Raw genomic sequence first — 15,457 nt, 5'->3', positions numbered from 1 at the left:
GTGACACACACGTCCAGGCCCCGTAGTGCTGAGACAAAACACGCTCTCGTGTGTTGGCATGTTTCTGCTTCGGAGGAGGGCTGCAGCACTGCCCCGCGGCCGGCTGTGTGCTGCTGCTCTCCTCCTCCGGCTCTCGGCTTGTCACAGGGATGTTTCCAGCCAGCGAGCCCTGCCGAAGGGGGTTGTGCTTGGAGGCAGTGAATCGGGTCTTGGGAGTGTTGCAGTAATGCTGCATGCAGCTTTGGAGGCTGCAGGGTTCTGGGACAACTCCTGAGCCTCGTTCTGTGACATATCAGACCCTGTCCAACACCAGACCTCAGGGCGGCGTTTCCCTTCTGGAGGTCAGCTACCTGTAAACATTTTGCCTCCTCCAGCTCACATTGCTCTGTTTTCACTGTACTGATCCCATGTTGGTGATTTCAACATGCTTTGTTTGCACGATCAGAATAGGCTGCAGCCGTTCCCTGGTACTCATTCAGACTCAGAAGCTGAAGGTATAGCTAAAGGTATTCAGGTGTGTAGGGGCAAAGAAAAGGCTTAATTAATTCTGAATGAGTTCCAAATGTATCGGCATCAAGCAATCGGAAAGGAAATCTCAAACCCATGAAGCTGCTGTAGAAGCTAGCCCTCACTTCTTGGCTAGTTTCTTTCCTTCAGGACCACTGAAATAATTTCTTCAGCGTTTCCTGAATGTTCAGTCACACTGAAAATCTCAGTGCTCAGAAAAGGGGAACAAAGCCTACTGTTTTTACAGATCAACGGCGTTTTACTGCAGCTAAAACCTCACTTCCATTTGTTTTGCTAAGACTGGAGCAGGATTTAAATTTTCTACAAATTAAGCCAGAGGATGTTTTCTTATATGTTATGTATATATTATAAAATCCACTTCAATTAGAAATGAAATAGAGGGAAGATGATTTATAAATGAAACAGCGTGATTTTTATTTACCAGACTCTTTTATCTCAAATAGCGGAGGCCTTTTTGATGTTTTCTGAAGCATCAGCCAGTCCATTTACAAAATACCTCCTGATTACTCTCTTTGTCAATTCATCCTTTCCATTCACAGAAAGCCTCTTACTCCATTTCACCTCTGTTCCTGTGACCACTGAGCTGTTCTCATCTTGCTAACAAGACGCCACGTTATTTCTGTACCAGAAAACAAATTCCTTAAGTCTTGATCATCATAACGGTGCTCAGGATTGTCAGGATTTGTTTTGCTTCTTTTGAAGACATCCATTTAGGAATGTATCCAGCTCGCTGTCAGTGCCATCTAAGAACAACACCTGAGAGAAGCAGGTGGCTAAGCCGGCCGACCATGCAAACACCCCGCAGGTATAATTGGTACAACCAAATCTGCTGGTATCTAGGACAGAAGAACCATCTCATACTAACTTCTGGACCAGTTCTCTTGAACATGTTAAGAAGAATGATTTAAACATCTTAATAAAGTCTTAAACTCAGGTTTTGTTTCTCTACAGCTACGTACAAATCCCTGCAGGCAAATTAAGAGCGAGGGGCTTTCAGCTTGCTGCCCAGGTGAAAGGTTGGCCCCAAACTGGATGGGAAGGGAGGGACTGGGCCCTGCAGTCACCTGAGCTAGACCTTTCCTCATCGTTCTCACTGTGAGTGGGCAATCAAGTATGATTTTAAACCCATTTTCTTTTCAAAACAAGCCCAACACAAATGGTTCATTATGGCCCATTGCTCCATTTGTAAGATTTGTATTTCTGGCTCCTTGAATGTTATAGGGCAACAGTCAAAATTCCCTTTCTTATTTTCTGGCAGTGTCTTTATATAGCTTAGGAACTTGTATGGTTTGCTGTCAGCTTAATTAAACACCGGTTTTGGAGTAATTCAGCTTAGCTTGTTTCTGAACTACATGTGGATGTAGGTTTCATTGAGTGGGATTGGGAATCTGGAGGGTAGACGTAAGAACTGAAGGTCACATTTGATCCTATTGATAGGAAATGTTTCTACTCCTGTTTTCTGAAAGGAGAGCTGTTCTGGGCCAAACCATCGTACTGCACGGAAGCACTGTTTGCTGTTTGTGCCTTCTTTTGCAGAAGTTTTAATCTCATTGACAAAGTAGATTTTGCTTGTGCCATACAGAATATAGAATACTCCAGGACTCTGAGACAACCAGGTTTTGTACGCACATTTACATGCATATTTTCATTGAATAAATGAATACAATTTCTGTGTATTAGAAAAAAAAAAAAAAAAGCTGGTATCAGTGCTGTATCAACAACAAGGCCAGAATGTAGCAGATACTTTAGCATGTGCTTGGCTGTGGTGTATGGGAACCATCGTTAGTTTACAGCTTTGTTTGCGACAGGACCTGAGGGAATGGCATGGAGCTGGGACAGGGGAGGGTCAGGCTGGGGGTTAGGGAAAGGTTCTGCACCCAGAGGTGGTCGGGCACTGGGACAGGATCCCCAGGGCAGTGGGCACAGCACCGAGCTGACAGAGTTCAAGAAGAGATTGGACAACTCTCTCAGACATACAGTCTGATTTTTGGGTGGTCTTGTGCAGAGCCAGGAGTTGGATGCGATGATCCTTGTGAGTCCCTTCCAACTCGGGATATTCTGTCCTTCTCTGATTGTACCTTTATCTGAGACTGGGCACATAATGTAGGTTCTGGTCTCATGGCACACAAAACTAATTTAATTGCTTTCAGTACCTGTAACTTTGCATAAAGCTGGCATGGAATCATCATTTCCTCCTCTGCTCTGTTCCTTCTAGTAGCTCATATTGAAGCAAAAAATGGATGCTTAGAAAATGGTGATTTAGTGCAGAGAGGAAGTGCAGTAAAGAGAGTGCTGAGATCTGTGGAAAAATGCTTTGAAATCCTTACATTTTATAAAATAAGTATTTGATTAAAACCCAGCCCTATCTATGTAGCTGGAAACAGGCGTTTTCACCCCTTTCTCCCTTTTTTGGCAAACGAAGCAGGGATTGGAAGGAAGAGAGAAAACTGTTCTTTACTACGAATGTTCCCCCTTTTCTCTCTTGTCTTGTTTTCTAGCCAATTGAAACAAGGTTTTATCAGTGCATGGTACCAATTGGAAACTTCTGCAGCTTTTTATGTCTCGCAAATGTCCTCCCACATCTCTTTCTTCCCCCGCAAGCACACAGGAGAAAGGGAAAAAAGTGAGCAGCGCGTTTAGGTAGAGGATGATTAAACAACTGTGTTTCAGAATAAAACCAATGTTTATTTCACAGCAAACGGCCTGAGTATCATTCTCTGTGATATTATGAAAAGTATAAAATAATGTGCTCTTCATTTAAGCTAGAAGAAGCCCACCACCAGACTGGTTCATAGATCAAGGCAGTCAGCTGATTAGCCACATATGGCAGCAACTGCTGCATATGAATTGTTAATGATCTTCACTGAGGAAAATAACCTTCTTCCTGTTGGTATGGAGCCCAACTGGAGTGTGGAAAAATCCATTAAATGTATGAAGATTGCAGTGAGTCAGACTTTATATCCTCTCTCAATAGGCTGTTGTGTGAAATAGTGATTTAGAAATACTTTGGGGTTATTATTATGTTCCTTGGCATCACCGTCTGACCTCGGTACTGCAGCTACTTGATACACCATACCGAGGACCCGATGCTCATCTGTTGGAGGCAAAAACCCAAAACTGGTTTGTCTCAGGGCCTCTAGAGAGGCAGTTGGACTTCAGCAATTCCCTTCACGTTGTCAGAGCTGAGCAAAGGACGGGTTCTTGGTGCAGCTGAGGAAGCTCTGGGTTCGGTGCCGTTCCCCTCGAAGACACGAAACAGAAGGCTGTGGTCATTCGTGGTACAATTCAGTGTAGCTCATGGAGAGCATTCAAGTCTTGTAGGCAAGTGAAACAAACTGCTTTTAACAGCTTTGAGGGGTAGATGAGCTTTCTGGGGGAAAGATTTATAACTGCCCTTAGAGTTGGGACTTGGAGATCCCCTCCTCTGCTGGAGACATTTCTGGCTTTGCAGGGGGAGGTGGATGTGGCCCTCAGACCACATGGATCCCCGCGGAGCTCTCAGGAACAGCATCTGGGATCCTGGGGCTTGGGCAAGTTTTGCTGAGCCTTCTTCTCGTTGTCTGAGCATCACAGTGCTGCTAGCCCTTGCCTTGCTGCTGCTGTGTGGATGTGGAAGTAAAGGGAAAAGTGAATGGTAAGAGGTCTTGTTCATGTGTTCCTCTGGATCTGGAGACCATTTCTGCCTGTGCTGCTGAACATGGCTTCTGCTCTGCTGGGAAGCAATGTGTGGCTGAGGAGAAAGTTCCCTGTGCTGTGAGGAAAATGATTTGTGCCACGGGGTTCCTATTGCTAATTTCTGCTGATCTGGGATATATCCTGCTATTGTTATTAAAGAAACTGCAATATCCTTAGGTACAGGCTTAAAAGCAAGGGCCTTGTCTTCATTAAAACTATCTTCATTTAAAAATATAATGAGGTGTGCAGGAGTAGCCTGCTGATGGTTATCAGTGCTGCTGCCCACGCTGTGGCTGAATATGCAGGACAACCTCGAGACTCCCTTTTGGCAGCCTCTGACCATGGGAGCCACTGGTCCCAGGGTAGGGAGATGTGCAACAAGGAGAAACCTCTCACCTAGCTCATCTCCGTGCCACGGCAGCAGATGACTAATAATAACCAAAATATTTCAAGTATTGTGCGCATTTTCAATGAAATTAAATTAGAATGACATGAGGAATTCAGAAAGATTTCAGTTCCTTCTCTTTGAAGAACAGTTTGAGCTGCAGTTTAATAATTTTTGTTCAGTTCATGGCAAAACTTTTTTTCTGAGAGCATGAGGGAAGATTGGCATGAAGGGGCCATGAGTGCCAATTTTCATTCCAACTCAAATCATCAGAGACTGCAGGTCTGCAGATACTGTTTGAAGAGAAAAATATCAGGGTAAACTTATCAGTTTGAAAATTTGAGGGAAAAACAGGCTGCCTGCAAACGGAATATATGATTTCTGGGGCTGTTTTATCAGTGCTCAGATCTGCAGTCCCTTCTTACATAACACTGCTGGCTGGCTCCAGCTCTGCAGAGTTTGGCCTTCAGTAAATATTTTTAAAGCTATTTATAGTCTGTTAAAATGACAGCGTAAAATTGTTACAACAGAATTGCTTTCTCTACGCAACTTCAAGTATCATCTGCTTATTCCTGTCACCGAGGCAATGTTTAGCCTAGCTTTTAGTTCCCCTACGGTTGCGCCGCTCGCGCCACGCTAGCGATGGGGCTGACGGGCTGTGTGAAGCAGACGGATCACAACTTCTCCTTTGCTTCTTTGAAGGAGGCTTAAGCCCTGGCAGCCGAATTAAGTGCTGCTTTTATCTTTATCGCCGAGGAGCAATAAACATAGCCCCACAATATCGCTCTAAAGTTAATTTTCGGAGGAGATCTGCGCTCCCATTACAACATACAGTTATCTGGCAGTAATTGTTTTCCCCGCATGGTTTCTTTTTAGAAGGCCTAGGGGTTATTTATGATAAAGCTGTCAAATTTTGTCTCCTCTGTTTTTCAGATTGCTCTTGGCCAGAATGTAATTTTCAGTCCTGCTTGTGCATAGACTGCCATAGCTGGGCAGCCTCAGGTGAAAAGCCAGGGAGGAACCGTGACTCAGAGATGACAAGTAGGATCCGTCCGCCCAAACTCGGCTGTCCAGCCTCTGGCTGCCCCACACCAAACGAGTCCTTCTGGCTCTATTTATAGAGAAGGAGCTACCTGCTAAGGGTGATTCACCTCTGCCTCCATACGTACCCAGGGATCGTGGATCGGCACCGTGAGCCTGGCTCCTCCACAGACAGCCTCTGGGCAGCGGGGTTTGGGGGGGGTCAAAGGTGGCCAAGGCAGATGTTCCTGAGCTGCCGTCACGTGCAGGTAGGATGGCAAAGGTAGCCAAGGCGTGGTGTCCTTCATCTGCCAGCACGTGCAGCCTGGATGGCCGCTGGTAACCCAGGGAGGTGATCTTCAGCTGCCATCACCGGCAGACAGCAAGTCAGGAGTGCAGCAGTGCGGTGAGAAGAAGGCTTAAAGCAGAGCTGAGCGAAGGATGGGATGAGATGTAAGTTGTTTACAAGTGTGCTTATTGCTCAAAACATTTGCTTAGAGGCTTGCAGAAGAACTGGCGACTGTGCATTGTGAGATAGCACCATGGGGGCTGGAGGCCAGGGTTCACCCGTAGCCTCGGCCCACCTGTCTGCAGCAGGAGCTGGAGGCTGCCTTGATCTTTAATCCCCATTTCCTGTGGCTGTGGCTTGGATTAGCGAAGGCTGGAGACAGAAACGTGTCTGCGTGCAGGTGGTTGGATTGCATTCCCCTTTGATTCTCTCTCAGAGCTATGAAAACGTAACTTTTAAATGGTGCCACCTTTAGAAGAAGGACCATGCATTTCATCTTTGATGCTTCCCCACATTACACAGCATTATTTTTTTGTAAGACGATAGTAGGTATTGAAAACATTGGATGTTAGAAATTCTTACCTCTCCTTTTATTTGTGTTACGTGGCAATACAGGTATGTGCAGATAAACATTTCAGGTGTTTAATATCCATAACAGATCGAGTTGTTCTGACAATTTGGAAATTATTTACTGTTATCTCTGTATTCATCATCAAAACTTTAACTTCTCTTCATGATACTTTTAAATGTTTTGTTTCCAATTCTGAGTTCTGATTTAATTGCAACTTGTTAGGCACCTTCATTGTCTACACAGTGCTAAAAACGAGGCTTCTTTAACCACAGCCAGATGCAGATCTGTGGCTTGTTCACATTACATTCAAATCTGTGGCACACAACTAGTTTTTGATTTGTTCTTTTTAGTTACAACATTGAAATTTTTCTAACAACATATATTCTGGAGAGTTTCTGCCGTCTCCAAGGCTTTAATAGAACATTACAAGTTGTAACTCTAAGCCCTCGGTTCTGCAAAGAGTGATTGCTGCAGAGGCACTGCTCAAATGGGGCTGGGCGAGTGCATTGCTTTGTCTCCCTTTGTTTTCTCTCTACTTGGCGATTAGTCTTTGCAGAGTACTAGAAGCAGCACGAAGAAGTTGTTCATGATGTTTATAATGTAATTTTTCCAAATAAGTTATTTTTTGCAATTATTATCTGAACCATTACCAACAACCTTGAGATGAGAGACTTTGCAGAAGTGCTGCAACTGATAAATCGCTCACTAAGTCGTGCATGAAGTACTTTAATTAAAGTCTGAATGCTGTTGTGCTCCAACTTGTTCCCGTGAAGGACAGAGGAGCCCTGGTATGACTTCCCCAGAGGTGAGAGCAGGCCTTTGGGGCGTTGAGGCCCTGAAATTTGGAGATCTCAGGCAGCTCGAAGTTTCACCGTGGCCTGAGGCAGACTGGTTATTTTAAGGCCATTTGTACAAAGCTGACTTGCCAGAGAAATCATGAAGAAGGGATGCACCCGCCTGTGTTCGGGTGCAGCTTAATTTCATAACACAAGCCCTGTGTCCCCACCGTCAGGGGATGCTGGGCTCCACGATGCTTGCGGCCTGGCCTGGCCTAGGCCGCACCAGCCTGGGCTGGGCGGCCAGGTTTGCAGTCCTGGCTGTTTGTAGAAACTTGTAGAAACATAAACTGATCCACAGCACGGCCACATGTGTTTCTGAGCCCTGTTAGCTGACAAGCTGGAGTGCTCTGCTGCAGACCAGCAGGGAAGAACCTTACCTCAGTGCAGAGGCATTGCTGGTGCATGCACACAGGCACCTTAATGTCCTTGGCAATAATGACCCTCAAATTATTCCATCCATTTACTGATACATCACATATCTTCAGTTAACAGCTGTGATCCTTTAGAAAGTTGACTGATTGCTTATCAGAGTGGAGGACATACGAGGTACCATATTGTTAATTGTTATAGCTGCAACTTAAAAGACATGAAACACAGAAGCATTTATAATGCCGCTCATGTATGTTCTTTGCTTTCCATCTTAGCAGCTACTGCTGTTGGAAATAAACATCTATTTGAATGATTAGGCTACAAAAAGTGGTGTATTGAACATCTTCTTGAAAAAAGGTAATTACTGGGGCTTGAGAGGAACCCTGAAAAGTGTCAGCCACGTCAGAGCCACGGTTAAATAATACCTTAAAGTGTACTTTACATGTGTAATTTTCGGGTACTAGCAATGTCATCTCAAGTCAAAGCTGTACTAATTAACCATTGCAGAGTCTTAGCGAGCCAAGTTTCTCCTTATGTCCCTCTGTCTCTTTCCAAGCCCTAGCAGTAACCACATCTGGGCTCATTAGCTGGGTGCTGCTCTTGAATCGCAGTGAATTCCACTCAGTTCCTGTGGGATGTTTTTGTTTTTTGTGTGGGCTTCTTTTACTCCCTAATTATTCTCCACAAGTGAAATTAAAAGAGGTATGTAATTAAAATGTTCTATTTTTGAGCTTGTGTCATCCTGAGTCCGTGGGCAGCACTGATGCGTCTCTTTTGGGGACAGAAGCACCGTGTGCAGCACTTAAGGCTAAGTAAGGAGGCTGGGAGGGAGACAACTGGGAGAAGTACTTCTCTTGTGGTAGAAAAAGGGAGTGACTGCTATGTCTTGTGTAGAAGTAATGCAGTGGATCCAAAGTAGCAGGAATTTCTGGTTTGTTGTTATTTTTCTCCTAATTTTGTACACAATATACCTTTGTACCCCTCCAATTCTGGTGCTCACCTGGGCTTTCAGAACAGCCTCTATGATCGCGCAAGCTGCCTGGCCTGTTCATTTATTTATAGAAATTAATTTATTTATAGAAAAAAAAAAAATAGAAATTAAGAAAAACGAGCGATTGCTGCATTGATTCGTGCCTGGTTAGCCTGGTAGATTAAGTGGGGGAGGATCGGGTGGGCTGAGGATTGCTGGTGACCGTGCTCTGGTCAGGCAGTTGCTGGATGACCCACATACGTCGTGCCCCGCTCGTGACATGTGATTTTTCAGCTCTTTGCTGGGAACTGATCGCACACAAAGCCCGCTTTGAGACGTGGATAGATGAAAGGAGATGAAACAGCTGGTTTGGTTTTATCCCATTCAGGTCGGATTTTTCTAGTCAGTGTGCAGCATTAATAATAATAAAAACAGCTGCTGTATACCAGAAAACTTGCCATGAAAGGGACATAATGACTGGAGGGGTGGTACTGTCATATAACCTCTCCTCACTTCAAAGCAGAGATCTTAGTTTTAATATCAGGAATGATGAATGGCTTTGTCACTACTATTTATGCATTTGCATTGATTATTTTTGTATTTGAAAGGGGGAGGCAGAGATCATCCTCGATCATTACTTAGAAATGGAATAAATACTCAGAGTAAAAAACCCTAATGTAACAAATATAATTCTCAATAATTACGTTTTTGCACTTGAGGTTTTAGTAGGAAAATGAGGACCCTTGAGTCGTCAAGAACCAGCAAAAACAGGAAGGTGTGAAGTGCATAGTGGAGAGAGGAAGTCAAAGCTGGTAGGCAGAAAAAAGAGGGATCAGCTGTGGAATAAAACTGTAACTCCAGGGCAGTGTAAGGGGCAGGCTCTGCTTCCTTTCCAGCTCTCCATGTCCATGTAGCCATGTCCAACTGATAACAGAAATACAAAGGGTCACTGCCACCAGTTGTTACAGGGCTATTTTTTTTTTATGGAAAGAGTAAAAAATTTGGCAGTTGTGGACAGTTACTTTTGATGCACAGAGGAATTCGAAGTCATGTGAGCCAGTTAGCGGATACCCATGGGATTTTGTCCAGATATGATCATTCAAGGAATGACTTCTATGGGAATTTCTTGGAAGTGAAGACTGATGAAAATCAACATTTCATAGTAGATATTTTTTAAACCAATGTATTTACCCTAATCCTGGCCTGAGTTCCATGGCTGTCCAAGCTCACAGAACTTACTTTTTTCTTCTGGTTATGAGTAAATGTCTTTCTGCAGTAGGTTACTTAGGGAAAGTCCTTAAACTGAAGGCTGGGAATTTTACTTAACAGTCACAACAATCATTTTGTGTATTATAACATGGAACCTGTGTATAAGCTTCATAACCAGCACATTCCTTCAAATGTGTCTAAATTTCATTTCTTTGACTTCAGTAAATTTCTGTCACAGCCAGCGCATCCTAATTCGGTAATTCAATAAGCATGTAAAAATTGAGGAAGAGATGACAGTCATATCTGAGCTTGCTCACAAGTGAATATTGAGATTACCCCTTTGCTGAGCGAGCAGCCTGCAAGCACTGAGGCAGATTGAAGATAAACTTCAGCTTCCTTCAGTGGTGTGCTGCCGTGGAAAAGAAAGGAAAAAGGAGCAACTTCAGGGAAGCTCAGCAAAACTCCCAGTTAAGGAATTAAGTTTATTAGATTTTGAGTCACCTTTATTGCCTGTGAAGAGCTTAAGAAGTGGAAAGTTTCCGTGTTCTCTAATTGCTAAGCTTTTGGAGTAATTTTGTTTTGAGTAACCAAGCATGGAGACAAAGACATGGTCTGGTTGTACTTGGGAGAAGAAGTCTGAGGGGCAGGCTGGAATCCAGAGTGTTTTTGAGATCCAGCTCTGTTTTCCTGTGATGCTGGGGACATCTTGAGCTCTGTGTGGTTCAGAGTGTCTGCAGTCCCCACCTACCTTCATGCCAGGTGGCGGTGGAGCTCTTCTAAGATGTGGAACTGAAAACAAAATGATGTTTAAAAAAAAACGTATAATTTTTGACAAACAGTTTTGGAGAGGTATTTGATGTAGATTGGAAGCTTAATGTAAAGTGGTGCTTGGCCTTTCCTGAGTTTGGTTTAGATATATTTTAGATCACAGGGTAGAGCAGTAATTGCAACAGCTTTTAAAAGCTCCTTAACATGCAGCGTGTGAAAGATACATTAAATTATTTCTTGTATTATTTGTCCTTAATGCATACAGTGATCAATACGAAACAGAAACTGAGCTGTATTATTTGCAACTTGGATCTCTTATCTGACTTGTCTATCACCATCTATGGTTTAAACTCCATTGTACACTCCATCTATGGCTTGTGGCTGTTTCGAGTCCTCAGTGCCGGGTTGTGCGGCAGTGCTAACGAGGCCCAGGGGCTTTGTCCCCCAGGACAGCCCAGCGGGAGCTGCGGCAAGGGATGCAGGGGATGCAGCACCAACAGGACCGCCACGGGGCTGGCTTTCTCCTCCCCTGCTGCACTCCCGGGTTCTGGCAAACCAGAAGAGCAAGAAGCGTTTTCTGTCTGAATGTGGGAAGTGTCATTACCAGCCTGACGAATTGGAGATGAGGTTGATAATAATCTGTAAATTACCTGGATGGGGATGTTAGCTCTGGGGTTGTTTGCTGGGTAGCTTCTGAGACGTCCCAGCTGATGGGTCGTGCTGCTGGTTTCCTGCATCTGCTAAATGGGGGTTTCAAGTTATGACTTGAAAAATCCCTTTATTTGTAGGTTGGTAATGCTAGCTTGTGTAGCTACATAATGATTGCAGGGGCGTGTGTGGGGGGAAGGTAGATGTGTATTTATGGATATAAAGTAAATATTTACACTAGTAACACCAATCTCATTTCAAGTAGAACAGAAAGAGAAGAGTTCACTTCACACCTTAGTATGGACTGTGAAGTTATTGTAGAAAGACTTCTTATTTGTCATACATAACCTCTCAGCCCTAAAAGTAAACCAGGCAATTTATTACGGTTCAAGGGATGAAAGAGTAAAAGACACAAGTACAAATAAATCTCTCGAGCTTCAGATGTGAAGAAGCACAATCTTTCACCAGCTGAGAAAAGACTGCCTTGCAGAATTGCCTGCAAATGATCAGTGCCAGCCACAGCTGGGAGAAGAATGATAGATTTTAACCAAAATTGATTGTAAAGTTTGCTACTTTGGAAATTAAGAGTCATGTTTCCCTCTTTTTCCATAGGCTTTCCTCCATTTCTTTTTTTTTAATTTCTCCCTCCCACTTGGTCTTGCTGAGAATAATTTTTCTCTAACATCAGAAAAATGCAAAAAATAAACCTAGTTTTGCCTGAATTTTCTAAAAATCATGTTACTTATTTCTCCAGCCACTAATGTGTATCCCATTTGATGACAGAACATTGTTAATCTCCACATAGCACTAAAGATGTGGTCTAATGACTAGAGGGATTTAAACAAAGGGTTTTAAATATATATATTTTAGGAAGATAGTCTTTAAAGAAGACACCAGCAGCAACATTGACAAGATGTCAATCATGGGGCTGTTTTTATGATCTTTAGTATTCAAAATTGGAAATCTTTAATGTTCTCTACTCCATGGGATTTCTTCTCAGCTGGACAGCTTTCTGAAAATGGTTTCAGGGAGATATCTATCCAAAGCACTCAGTGAGCAGACTGCGACAGAAGAGTAATCTATAAACCCACAATGGTAACGCTGTGGGGTCGGTGAATGTTAGGAAGTGCACCTGCTTTCCTCAGTAATAATTCCTTAAAAATTGTAATATTTTCGCTTTAGTCACCTATGTGACTTCAATTTATTTGTTTTATGGACTCAGGGGCAAGGCACGCAAGCAAAACGTGTTCATCTGGTTCTTGGTTCTGTGGCACACATCAATCGCTGTGCATTTGTGGCTGAGCGGGGATCTTGAAGTCAGTCGGCTCGGCGGAGGAGGCAATGTGCTTGTGCAGAGGTCAGGCGGCAGGCTTTGAATGCACAGGGAGGGCGTGCACAACACGAGTCTGATCCTGTGAAAGCAAAGAGCTGCATGAATTCATGAAATAAAAAGGAAAAAGAATAGCAGTTTGTATATTGGGAGAGCTGCCCGCATTTGCTGGACACCAAAACAAAAGGATCCTTCCTTGCATTTTCTCTTCGTTTCTTTGCTGTCCATTGAGCCTCTTCAGCTGTGGTAGTAAGTTGCATGGGTAAAGCCAGGAAGGCTGTTTTCTAGGCATTAGCCATGCTCTTGGTTTTCCTGGCCTGATAACGTGGAGTAAAACACCGAGCCACACCTTAGCAACAGTTACCCACACCATTGGCTTAATGACAAGAGGGAAGCAAAACGCCTTGTTTGTCTGCTTAGGTATCCGGCGTGCATGCAGCTTGCTGCTGACGTCCGTGTTGTCTGGGGTGATGGTGTTGCCCTGACAACCGAGAACATCCCTGTGTTCAGGGCTGGTCCCCGCATCTCCTCACATTTTACAAACATAACTATTTTCGTTAGCTATGCCACAGTTTTGTCTCGGAAGTGGCCCGCTCCGCAGGCCGGTCATCTAACAGCCCTCCAGCAGAACAACAAAGAGATCTCCATCTAGGAAGATGGATAGCAGACTGCCTCCCCACATGTGCATCACATTTGCCTGCCAGATACTGGCTCCTTTGTACTTTCTTCTCAAAGCCGTTTCGCATGTTGGAGCCTTCCTGCAGTTCCACCGAACGCAGTGAGCCCAGTTAAAGACAGCTCCTGTCTCCTTTCTTCCGAGTTAGATGTTTTGTAATTTATTAATATTTGGTCAGTCTGATGGTGTCGCCCTGCTGGAGGAATGAGCACGGTCACCTGTTTATTCTCTTGGAGCAGTTGGGGAAATCTTTTAACGTTTCAAGTCCTTAAGGAAACCACAACCCTTTGTAAATGCAACAAGCACGTAAATTTTCTTCAGAAACTATTTATTTTAAAACATCCCTGTAGACAACGCTCCGGATGTGATTTCTTACTGAGTCTCTTTCTACTAGTGCAGAGTAAGAAGTTTAATGATCTGACAAAATCCTGCTTTGATATAAAAGATTACTTTAGGTTCACAGACCTGTGTGCTGCAGAGCAGGGTCTACAGGGCTGTGCATTTGGTTTCTTACTTCAGCAGTCGTTGGTTTATTGTGGAAGTACAGAGTTTTGGCCAAGGTGTTGTCTTGGCTGCTGCTTTTAGAAATGGAACATAGGAGTGTGAAAAAAAAAAAAAAACAACAACTAAACAAACCATGGGGAATTTTGTAGATTCAAAGAACGCTTAACATGTGACAGAGCTCTGATTCCTGGGTCTTTGGAAATGGCATTGTGGAATTCCTTATTCGAGACCTTTTAATGACTTCTCGCTGAAATATGCATCATCTACGAATAATTTTCCCCGTCTCCAGACGCCGAGGTGCCAACCCTGTAAATTGGATGTCAGGCCATGTTTTTCATGGCTCCCACACGGCAACCAGGACTAGTTGTTCCGCACCTGGAGTTCAACTAACAAGTCTAATGATGTATGAGCCAGAAACCATCCGGTTCAAGCTTTCCATTCCGTGTTGGATTTTGCATTGCAAAGAGCTGTAAATGAGTAGAAAAACAATTTCAACCCCTAAAGCAACCAGAGCTAACATGGATGTCACATACAGAGCATGGCTATTAGGAAGGGGCAGTTTTCTCATAGTTACTTTGCTGAGCATTAGCACGCTGTTAAGCCAATGAGACTGGTTTTCCTGCAGCTGGTAACTCCCCACCTCCCCAAAACCTTCACAAATGAAGCATGGCTTTGCTAACTATGAATTTGAAAATAGTTCTTTTCCCCCTGCCAAAAAAAATAAAAATGTATTAAAGAAATTGCTGCTTCTGTTTGCTTAGATAGAACTGCTTGTCAAAATATGTTCAGATGTCAGCAATCATCGCACGACTTACAGAGATAGAATATGTTTGTATTTGCATTTGCAAATTTCTATTTGTATTTGCAATTCTGTATTATCTCTTACGCAACGTGCTGATTGCTCATTTTGAGAAGTTAGGCTTTAGCAGCAGCCTGGCATTTGCTGAGATCCTGAGGCAGGTACAGTGCACCAAACACTGAATTTAGAGTAGTGATAGAAAATGTTGTCTTTGTTGAGTTTTAAACTGCAAGCACTCCTGAGGTCAAAACCAATTCGCTGTGGATTGCAGAAATGGATTTATTTTTACTCTTACTGTTCTTAGAAAATATGGTTTGGAGTGACCTAAGGAGATTGCCCAGTTCGATCCTTTGTCTCAGCTGGGATCAGCTGCATATATATATTTTTAAACGATTTTTAAGGACTGTAACAGGACAGCAAACAGTGCACGGATCAAGTTTTCTAGACTTCTGCCACCCCTTTTTGGACAACTCCAAATGTCTTAGTTGGTGCTGAGTTAACCTCGAGGGCCCAGGACTGATCACCAGCTTTCACGTGAGCTTTATCAAAACTGAACAACGTGGAAGGATTACTTTGAGAATTATGCAAGTTAAACACTAGTTTGTAGTCCTTAGTGTGGTGGTTAGCTGTCTTGCAACTGCACGAACTCAGTGATACTGCAGAAAACCAGTTGTTCTGCAGAAAACCAGTTGTTCCCCATGACCGCTTATGTCCCATTAAATCCCCTGTTTGCTGGAAGCAAGTTAATAGAGATCTTTTTCAGAATCTTTTTTTTTTTTTTTTTTTCTCATCAGAAAGACTGTACTCTGTGCTGTTATCCTGTGTGGTCAAGGATATTCATTTTTCATGTGTCCATGAAAACTTACTAAAAAATGGA

General features: G+C 43.5%; 1 protein-coding gene across 5 annotated transcripts in view; it reads left to right on the top strand.

The window, feature by feature from the left end:
* DIP2C (disco interacting protein 2 homolog C) overlaps positions 1-15,457 on the top strand; it is a 307,964-nt gene that overhangs the window by 70,086 nt on the left and 222,421 nt on the right. The window contains exon 1 of one of the 5 annotated variants that reach the window (XM_032181497.1): positions 4,150-4,162. The exons of the other annotated variants lie outside the window; for them this stretch is intronic. The gene's annotated coding sequence lies outside the window, so the exon portion shown is untranslated. Of the gene's footprint in view, positions 1-4,149; positions 4,163-15,457 lie in introns of those variants that run through there. 5 annotated transcript variants of the gene reach the window in all.

Source organism: Aythya fuligula, chromosome 2 (assembly GCF_009819795.1).
Source record: "Aythya fuligula isolate bAytFul2 chromosome 2, bAytFul2.pri, whole genome shotgun sequence".
In the NCBI taxonomy this organism is placed as follows: Eukaryota; Metazoa; Chordata; class Aves; order Anseriformes; family Anatidae; genus Aythya; species Aythya fuligula.
Note: the sequence above shows the minus strand (reverse complement) of the source record. Positions and strands in the feature narration are given on the sequence as shown.